Here is an 11,617-nt window from a genome sequence, read left to right as displayed (position 1 = left end):
GGCTTGTTTTCTTAATGAAAAAAACTCATTAAAACCTATTAACATAGGATCTAGTTTTAAAGATATCAACCCAAGAAATCCAAAAGTGAAAACGGTTCATGATTTAGATTCGCGGTCTAAACATGAAAATATTTTAAACGAACGAATATACGAAAAATAGAAAACTCTCAGATTGTAACGAGTGGCGCAGATGCAATACGTCGCTCGTCGCAACCTGAGAAGATGTAATTGACCTTTACAATGGGCACCCTTAATTAATGATTTCGCAGTTTGCGCTGAATAGGACTTAGGCCTGACGGCTTCGGATATGTCTGGCCCAAGTGAGTGTACTATTGTGGTTGTGGGCTGGCCGGTTAGTTGCTAAAATGTTCGTTCATTTGTTTGACTGGTCATTTTGTTGTTTTTTCGGCTTGTACTTGAAAACAAATAATTACACAAATTCTCAAATATATTTTACTGTATTTTTAAAATCATTCGTGACATATGTTTAAATACTATAAGAGTGCGAAATTTTGTTAGTGTACTTTATAAAGAAATTGACATCATTCAAAAAATTAGTCGTGGCAGTTAAATATGTCCACGTGATCCAGAAAAATGTACATAAACTTTTCAAGAATATTAAAAAAATAGAAAATTTTCATGTACCCAAAAACATTGTTTCGCACCATTCATAAAATAATGTTCATGCTTTTAATATATGTTTCTGACCTTTTTTAGAAAAAATTAACAACGTACAAAAAATCTGCAGTGTTAAATTTTTTCTTTATTATTCAAGTAAAATATTCAGCATGTAATTGTAAAAAATTTAACAAGCTTCAAAAAAATTGCGAAAACATATATTTGGAAACTATTTAACATTTATTTAAAATGCTAAACATGTCTAAATCATATTTTATATGTATACCAGAAATGTAAGATGTATATAAAAAAATTATATTTGAAAAAAAACATTATTATGTATTTGAAAAATGTTCCCGATGTAGAAACAAATGTACAATGTGTACCAAAAATGTAGACGGGTGTTCTAAAAAAATCAAAGAAATCCTGATGAAAACCAGAGAAAGAAACAAAGAAAAACGGAAAAAGAAATAAAACCAGAAGAGAATGGGTGCAACAATGAAAATTCGATAAGAAACAACACAGAATGGAAAAAAAAATAGTGTTCGCATCTACAGTATTGGCCGACGATCATTTGTTTTGTTGCTTTTGGATTCACCTATTTAGCGCATTTTCAACGCAGACCCTTAAATCGCCCCTATGTCCTTTTTGAGAGTCCGTATATTTTTTGTCATCCAAGGATATACTTCAAACGTCTGCAGACTGGTCCAGATATTCTAATTCTGGTAACCTGGAAGCAAACTTTTGTGTGTGTGTGTGTGGGGGGGGGGGGGGGGGGGGGGGGGGGGGGGGTCTTGGGAGTCCAGACATCCATTTAGCCAGCCAAAAACCACCACATCGAACATCCGAACATCCCCTCTCTCTCATCAACTACGATATGCACATGCATAGATGGACATTTAGGAGATATGGTTGGATAGTCGGCTGCCGCATTAGTGTTTGCGGACTGGTCTAGACCAGTTCATGGACAAATAGTGTGTTTGTTTTAGGAGTTAGCATTGGAGATGCCAGTAGGTATCCAATTTTTTTTGGGAACGTTTTATAACCTTCCTGAACAGTTTTTTGTATTTCTTTTACACCCTTTTTTATTTTGTCTGTTTTCTTTTTAATTAATTTTTTCATATTTAAATGTAGGCATATATTTTGAAATTTTATTTTTAATTCTCAAAAGTTTTTGAAATTTGTAACAATTTTTAAAATTACTAAATACTTTTTGAATTTGCAAATATTTCTTGAAATTTGGAACTTCTTTAAAAAATGACGATTTTACAATTCAGAATTATTATTATATACTTTCATTTGTAGATGCTATAATATATATTTATATTATGATGATTTTAAATTTGTGAACATTTTTAAAATACATGAAGATTAATAAACTTTGTGAACATTTTTTTGTGTTAGTGGACATTTTTCGAGTCAGTGAACTTTTGAAATCCGATTTTTTTTTATTTGTGAATTTTTTCCAAATTCGTGAACATGTTTCAAATTTGTAACATTTTTTAATTCATGAACATTTTTCAATACATGGAGGTACCTGTAGACTGCAAGAGTTGAATGCCTTGCAACACTTATAGAACTTCACTTCTCTCCCAACAGTTCTAATACGGATGTCAAGCCATGCTAGCCATGCTAGTTACACAAGGCTATTTCAAAATGAAGTTTACTATTTTCATGTTCCTCCTTCCATAGTTCTGTTCAGTTTTTTCCCACACCTGAGAAATCACTTCCGTGCAACAATTCATTAGTACCATAGTAATATGATAGCAGCGATAGCCAAGTAACAGTAGCAGTAGCAGCAATAGTAGCAAATTTGTAACCATCAGAGTAGTAGTACTTGAGCAAAGGCAATAGTATTGAAGCATAGGCACAGAGTAGCGATGGATATTCAGATGAGATTCAATATATATCTGTCACAACCTAGAGCAATACACAATAGCTCCAACTCATCAATCATATATAGGCATGTATTTAAATACATTAAAACTAAGCACTTTTCCAGCCCTCTCAGGGCATCAGCGCTGTCAGCCATTTGATCGTTAGTTTGAAGCATTTTTGGTCGCTAGATGAGGTGTGAACCGCTCCTAATCCGGTTTAGTTTGCTAATAATGATTGCTAACCATCTTGGGCCACTACTCCGGTCGCTTTTTTGAGCGCTCAGGATAAATTGGGACTAATGGGCCTCTAGCAATCTCCATACAGACACGATGTTATGGAACCCCTAAAACTATACCTACAGAGTACGAGCGAAGGAGGCATGTCTCCTATTCCCTAGGTATGCCGCCGCCGCCGCCTCTGTCGATCTCCTCTTCCCTCTAGGCTGCTGCTACTCTTGCATTTCCACTCATCCCCAAACCCCGTCCCTCGCGATCCCTCCCCTCTTACGACCGAGGATGAACCATTGGTGTGCTGCCACCTTAAGTGAGATGCCGCTGTTGCACATGGAAGATGCGAAGGGGCATAACTATACACGCAACCGGCAACCCCTATTGAGGCCACAACGGCGGACGCCCCTTGACGGGCAGGCGACGAGAACGGCAGGGCGAAGAACTCTCGCGTCCTGATTCCAGTTTAATGTCGCATTTGACAGCTGACGGCAGGGAGAAGGTCAAGGCTAAGGTATATCACGAAACTCTGCCCTACACACCTGATTCCATTTCACTTCATGATGATGTCGCTAACTATACCTGGCCAAACCTCAGGCCGGGCCGGGCCTAGCCAAGCCCGATACAAAAAACCCAGGCCCGGGCCCGGCCCAGCCCGGCCATCAGGCTTGTTTTCTGGGCCCGAGCCCGGCCCGAAGACGTAAAAGCCCGTCGGGCTCCGGGCCGGCCCGGCCCGACCTTTAGAAAAATGCAAAAACGACGGGCCCGGGCCTGGCCCGGCCCGGCCTTCGGGCTCAAAATCTAGGCCCGAGCCTGACCCCGGGGCAGCGTCGGGCTTTTTTGGGCCGGGTCGGGCTTCCCATGGCCCGGACTACCGCTAACACCCATCCCGAATTTAACAGCAACCAAGAAGTAGGATTATCCCTCCGGTTCTATCAATTTTGCAATCGCTGTGTCCGTGTTGTGTTTGTTGGCCGGTGAGCATCCACGTTTCCCTTCTCCTTTCATTTCAGATGTATGTTTTTTGGGTACAAGGTATTGTGCTTGAGCTCCTACTTCATAGTACTAATTTACACATCAGTCAAGTAACTATTTGTATATATTGTGCAGATTCAGGTTTGCATATGGTGATTCTAATGTGGATTTTTGGTTTTCAGTTCAAGTAATTGGGTTCCTGGTTGTATTGCCATTTCTATCTGTACAAGTGTACATACATCCAATTTCTAAGTATGAGAGGTACACAGTCCAGTCAACCAGAAGGCTTTTGATTCTCTGCCCTTCGGCATTAGTCTGTACTGTACTCTTGTGCCTGAGATATTATAACTACGCACTAATCGAGCTCTCTCAGACCATTAACGTCTTAACCCGTTGGATCTGCTACTTGGCCATTTCTGACCGTTGGATGCTATTCTGGTCCCCCGTGGGCTCTGTACGCTATCACCTTAGTCCCAACTGAATTGGGCCGCTGCTCCAGGAACTATTTCGGGAGTTTCCTGTTACTTTGAGCCAAATGGGCTGGATATCAAAACTCGAAAATTTCTGTCGTGGCGAAGACGAGACACAACCACACCTGTGCCGATCACTGCGTGTGTCGATGCAATTCCTGGGTGATGCGGGCATCAGTTGACGAGTGGTCTGCTCGGTCGGCGTCTCCACTGAGGGGACTAGACCGGTCGATGTCAGAGGGGAGGTTGTGGGTGATGCATGTGGAGGGGAAGCGGCAACGGACTGTTCGAGTGAAACTGAACCACAAGGATTGAAGGAGGCAATCAATCTTCAGTTTTCGGGAGCATTCATCCTGATTGATGTGTGACACTCGCCCATGGCCATTAAATAAGTGCAGGTGTGCGTTCCTTTTTCCCTGGCCTCTTCCAAGAGCACCCTACCCCCATGTTATATGTAGCTCCATCCCCAGGATTTCTTCCTTGCTGCCAATACTCTGGATCTCTGCTACTTGCCGTCAATACTACTGCTGACTGTGTTGCTGGTGTCCCTAGGCGCTCTGACGTCCAAGACGGCCGCTACGCTGGTCTACCGCTCACTTGAGAGGATTTGGGAGGATCGTGGGCTGCAGATCCAAATTATTATTTTACCGGTCACATCGACACATCTTAGAAAACCTTCGCTGCATTTCTTCAGTTTTCAGATTCTTCAATCCGCACATGGTTTGATCTGGAACACCTGCTATACTTTCTTTCTCCATGTCTTTTTTGGTTCTGTATATTGTTTGCAGATGACAAGAAATATCTTATTAGGATAACGCGTGCAACACACTAATATCTTTGAGAGCTCAGCAAAGGCAATATCATGTTGCTGTCCGATGGTGTCTCCAGACCAGTTCAGTGATGTGAATTTCAGAGAATGAATGATGTGAGTTTCAGAGAATGTAATTGTTGTTTTGAGCTCAAAATGACCACTTTTGATTTATATTTTCTGATTATATTTTCTTTTTCTCAATTGTAACTTGAACCTGTGTGGTTTCATTAAATTAAATCAGGGAGGAATCTCTTCTTGAAAAGAGCACTGAAACTAAAGTACAGGTGACCACATCATATTTATCTGAACTATATCTATATCGATTATCATGGGATGCATGCGTACATGTTATGTTACTTCTGCTCGAATTCACAACATTATGCTTTCTACATGGGAACAATTAGAGAGTGAACCGCTCGAGACCAATACATTTTAAGCAATGGAAACACACTGATCATGTTGTAATGATTTTCCTTGTTCTCTGTAGATTATTCGTTGTATTTTTGCTGTATTTGGCATTGCTACTAGCGTGCTACAGCTCGGTGGCGCACAAAGTTTTCCCTGCTGGTTTCTAACTAAGGTTAGTAATTTTGTCCCCGCAAAAAAAGGTTAGTAATTTTGTGTTTTTCCAATAGGCCGCATTGTCTTGATATACATCACTATGAAAGTTTTACTCGATTTCCAACAAACTATAGTAGAGTGAAATTTTGGAAGTTGATTTTGTTATCACTGAATGTGGATATGAACTAGAGTTGCAAACGAGGACAACGTACTCATAATTTCTCATTGCATGCATGTCTCATTTACATTATATCCTTGGTAATCCTGTATTGACATTTCTGTTTATTCTTTGTTAGTCTTTAACTCCAATGTATCTCAACATTCATGGTAAGGTATGGTGCCCATTGGTTCTTGGTATGTCTTTGGATCCACTGTTTTCGCTTCATCCATTCAGGCAAATTTGAATACTATGTATAGGTAATGTTAGTCCACTTGACCATTCCATAACATGTTACATTTCTGTTTCTGTTAATGGTTCTTGCCCACTTTTCAGGAAACACAAGTACCAACTGTCAAGACCACCTGCCATATAGTTGTTATTCAGGTTTTGGTTTTCCAAGTTTCTGCTAGCATTATTAGCTCTTAAAATTTATGATGCACTGGATAAATGTTACATGTGCTACTTGTGTTGATAGACCTACAAGGAAATGTGCTTTCATTAATATCGTCTTTACATCTTCCTCAAAAAACACTTTGATTCGAAGTGACATGCTTGGAGGTAGACATTGTCCTACCTAGATGAAAATAGTTTGCATATGCTCTGCAGGGAATATCTTTCTTGCCGCTCTTATTAAACAATAGAAGATCAACTAATGGTATGGTTCCATGGTTACGTACAACTTTGTATTCTTTAGTTACCTAGCCTTAGTCTGCTTACTTTATGAAGAGTTGATCTTATGGCATCTATTTTGGGTTACCCTATTTGGCCTGTTTGCACATGTTGCTACTCTGATATGTGGCATGTCATATTAGGGTATTACTAGATTGTACTATCCTAATTTTGGTGGTCACTCTGGTTCTATGTGTTGCTTACCTAGGGAACATTCGCCGGCAAGATCCAAATTTTGTTGGTTCAAAGTAGTAATTTTTGTAAGCTATTAATACCACCAACATTTTTACATAATATTATTACCCACCTTTTGGTCCTTTTTTTAATTTCTATCATCCAATTGCAAAAATATATGGGCGCAGCAACGCGCGCCAATCATGATCTAGTTCCATATATAATCATACGTGCTTGTGATAAGAACTTGCATAACATCTTTTGTCCTACCCTCTCATGTCAGCGGGGTCCTAATGGAAACTAAGAGTAATTAAAACGCTTCTTTTAATAGAGAACTGGAATAAAGCATTAACACATGGCGAATATATGAACTCTTCAAGTTAAAGTCATCCCCGTCAATATCCCAATTCGAGGTCACCTTGGGAGGTCTAAGGTTCAGAACGATAACAGGCGCATACAACTTGCAGGTAAGATCAAGAACACAAATATATTTATGAAAGCATAATATGTCCAGATCTGAAATCACGACACTTGGGCCCAAGTGACAAGCATCAAGCATAGCAAAGTCATAGCAACATCAACCTCAAAACATAGTGAATACTAGTGACCAAGCCCTAACAAATTGACATGATTACATATGAAATCTAATCCAGCTCTAGTATGCCTATAAGGGGATTTCAAACATAGGGTGGCCAACAAGGCAAAAGCCGATCATCTCGCCAAGCATGCACTGCCTAGCGCCTGGCCAGTCTCTCCTACTCATCCAATGATGGCACCACCACTGATGACGCCTATTCCCCTCCGGTTGCCAACACCTACCAAAGGAGTAGTTGATCATATTAGTTGATCGAGGAACTTGGTTTATTTTGTGAACTTTCTATGTTCAACTGCAATGTAAGCTTCTTATGTCCAATCTATGCTATGTTCAATTTATCTACTTAATGTTGACCACGTTATATGGGGTTGCATGGATTTGGGGGTACGGATAAGAGTGAAATAGCTACGGACTGATACGTCTCCAACATATCTATATTTTTCGATTGTTCCATGCTGTTATGTTATCAATCTTAGATGTTTTATATTCATTTACTAGCAAATGAATATCATTTTTGGGACTAACCTATTGACATAGTGCCCAGTGCCAGTTGCTATTTTTTGCTTGTTTTTTACTTCGCAGAAAATCAATACCAAACGAAGTCCAAATGTAACAAAACTTTTTGGAGACTTCTTCTACCCAGAAGACACCCAGGAGGCCCAATAAATGCACTAGTGGGGCACACTAGGAACCAGGGCATGCCAGGGCCCCCAGGCGCATCCTGGTGGGTAGTGGGTCCCACAGGCACCCCTTCCACCGACCTCTGCATCCATAAATACTCTAAAATCCCAAAAACCCTAAGGGAGTCGATGAAACACAATTCCAGCCGCTGCAAGTTCCAGAACCATGAGATCCAATTTAGCGGCCCTTTCTGGCACTCTGCTGGAGGGGTTAACGATCATGAAGGGGTTCTTCATCATCACCCTTGCCCCTCCGATGATGCGTGACTAGTTTACAAAAGACCTACGTGTCCATAGGTAGTAGCTAGATGGCTTCTCCTCTCTTTTTCATCTCCTCGATGTTCTTGGAGATCTATTTGATGTAATGAATTTTTGCGGTGTGTTTGTTGGGATTCGATGAATCGTGAGTTTATGATCAGATCTATCCATGAATGTTATTTGAGTCTTTGATGATCTCTTTTATGCATGATTGTTATAGACTCGTATTTCTTCTCCAAAACTTTGGTTTGGTTGGGCCAACTAGATTGATTTTTCATGCAATGGGAAGAGGTGCTTTGAAATGTGTTTGATCTTGCGGTGCTCAATCTCAATGACAGAAAGAGACATGACACGCATGTATCATTGCCATTAAGGATAAAAAGATGGGGTCTATTACTACATGAATAGATCTTGTCTACATCATGTCGTCGTTCTTATTGCATTACTCCATTTTTCCATGAACTTAATACACTAGATGCATGTTGGATCATGGTCGATGTGTGGAGTAATAGTAGTAGATGCAGGCAGGAGACGGTCTACCAATCTTGGACTGATGCCTATATACATAATCATTTCCTTGGATATCGTCGTAGTTATTTGCTCTTCTGTCAATTGCTCAACAGTAATTTGTTTACCCACCGTATGCTATTTTCTCGAGAGAAGCCTCTAGTGAAATATACGGTCCCTGGGTCTATTTCATATCATATTAAAACCCAAAAATACCTTGCTGCAGTTTTTCTTTCTTTATTTTATTTTGTGTTTTTGAAAGATCTATTTATCAAATCTCATACAATTTAATCTATCTCAATACCGAGGTGGGATTGCAACCCCTCTTATGCATTGGGTTGCAAGTTCTTGTTATTTGTGTGCAGGTGTTGTTTACAAGTGTTGCTTAGTTCTCCTACTGGATTGATAACCTTGGTTTCATAACTGAGGGAAATACTTACCGTTGTTGTGCTGCATCATCCTCTCCTCTTCGGGGAATTACCAACGCAAATACAAGCAATCAGTCTCCAACGTATCTATAATTTCTGATTGTTTCATGCTATTATATTATCAAGCATATTAGCACGCATAGCAGTCCGGAGACAGTTCTCCTCAAGTAGCAAAATGTCGTCCCACCGGTGCTATCCTTGCGCTACTTCATCGTAGGCAAGTACTCAAGGTGACCCGTATATGAGTTCCGTGGGGATCACTGCTTCTACACCATACATTAGGTTGAAGGGAGTTTGGCTGGTAGCTCAATTTGGTGTCGTACGGAGGGACCAAAGAACCACCGGCAGCTTGTCGATCCATCGTCTGCCATATTTCCACATCTTACCAAATCTTCTTGTCTTGAGTCCTCGCAGCACCTCAGTGTTCGCCCTATCAGCTTGTCCGTTGCTTCTGGGATGGGCAACAGAGGCAAATGAGACCTTGCTTCCAAGGGCATGAACGTATTGCATGAAGGCGTGGCTCGTGAATTGGGTGCTATTGTTAGTGATGACTCTGGTGGGTACTCCGAAGGGGAACACCAATCCTTTCAAGAACTTGATAGCTGACTGTGCGGTCACCTTCCTCATGGGCTCCACTTCTGACCATTTGTAAACTTGTCGATTGCAACGTACAAGAATTCAAAGCCCCCGCTAGAATGGCGGAAGGGGCCCAAGATGCAGAGTCCCCAGACCAAAAAGGGCCATGGCAAGGGGATCGTCTGAAGAGCTTGAGCAGGCTGATGGACTTTCTTGGAATGGTTGCTTGTTGATATGCTGGAGTATTGATGTCCTCATGTCAATTATAGACTATTTCTTTGAATCATCTAAAATTCCAAATGTCAATGCTACAAACAAAAGAATATGTGATGAATATGTTAGGCAACATTCCACATCAAAATTCTGTTTTTATCACTTACCTACTCGAGGATGAGCAGGAATTAAGCTTGGGGCTGCTGATACGTGTCCAATGTATCAATAATTTTTTATTGTTCCATGCTGTTATATTATCAATCTTGGATGTTTTATATTCATTTGCTAGCAACCTTATATCATTTTTTTGGACTAACCTATTGACATAATGCCCAGTGCGAGTTGCTGTTTTTTGCTTGTTTTTTACTTCATTGAAAATCAATACGAAACAAAGTCCAAATGCAGCGGCAGTTTTTGGAGAAGTTTTTATGCCCAGAGACACCCAAGAGGCCCAAGAAGTGCACCAGAGGGGCCCTATGGGGCCCACTAGGCACCAGGGAACGCCAGTGCCCCGAGGCGCGCCCTGGTTTGTAGTGGGGCCCACAGCACCCCCTCTACCGACCTCTGCCGCTATAAATACTCTAAAATCCCAAAAACCCTAGGGGAGTCGACGAAACACAATTCCAGCCACCGCAAGTTCCAAAACCACGAGATCCAATCTAGAGGCCTTTTCCGGCACTCTGCCGGAAGGGCCAACAATCACAGAGGGGTTCATCATCACACTTGCCCTTTTGATGATGCGTGAGAAGTTTACCACAGACCTAAGGGTCCGTAGGTAGTAGCTAGATGGCTTCTTCTCTCTTTTTGATCTTCAATACAATGTTCTCCTCGATGTTCTTGGAGATCTATTTGGTGTAATGACTTTTTGCGGTGTGTTTGTTGGGATCCGAATAATCGTTAATTTATGATCAGATCTATCCATGAATATTATTTGAGTCTTTGCTGAAATCTTTTATGCATGATTGTTATAGCCTCGTATTTCTTCTCGGAAACTTTGGTTTGGTTTGGCCAACTAGATTGATTTTTCTTGCAATGGGAAGAGGTGCTTTGTAATGGGTTCGATCTTGCGGTGCTCAATCTCATTGACAGAAAGAGACATGACACGCATGTATCATTCTATTAAGGATAAAAATATGGGGTCTATTCCTACTTGAATAGATCTTGTGTATATCATGTCATCGTTCTTATTGTATTACTCCCTTTTCCTATGAACTTAATACACTAGATGCATGCTGGATAGCGGTCGATCTGTGGAGTAATAGTAGTAGATGCAAGTAGGAGTCGGTCTACTAATCTTGGACGTCTATATACATGATCATTGCCTTGGATAGCATCGTAATTATTTGCTCTTCTGTCAATTGCCCAATAGTAGTTTGTTTACCCACCATATGCTATTTTCTCTAGAGAAGCCTCTAGTGAAATCTACGGTCCCCGGGTCTATTTCCTATGATATTAAAACCCAAAAATACCTTGCTGCACTTTTTATTTATTTATTTTATTTTGTGTTTTTGCAAAATCTATTTATCAAATCTCATACGATTTAATCTATCTCAATACCGAGGAGGGATTGACAACCCCTCTTACGCCTCGTGTTGCAACTTCTTGTTATTTGTGTGCAGGTGTTGTTTACATAGTGTTTCTTAGTTCTCATAATGGATTGGTAACCTTGGTTTCATAACTGAGGGAAATACTTACCATTGTTGTGCTGCATCATCATCTCCTCTTTGGGGAAATACCAATGCAGATACAAGCAATCAGTCTCCAAAGTATCTATAATTTCTAATTGTTTCATGTTATTATATTATCAACCTTGTATT

This window comes from Triticum aestivum, chromosome 5B (assembly GCF_018294505.1).
Source record: "Triticum aestivum cultivar Chinese Spring chromosome 5B, IWGSC CS RefSeq v2.1, whole genome shotgun sequence".
NCBI lineage: Eukaryota > Viridiplantae > Streptophyta > Magnoliopsida > Poales > Poaceae > Triticum > Triticum aestivum.
Note: the sequence above shows the minus strand (reverse complement) of the source record.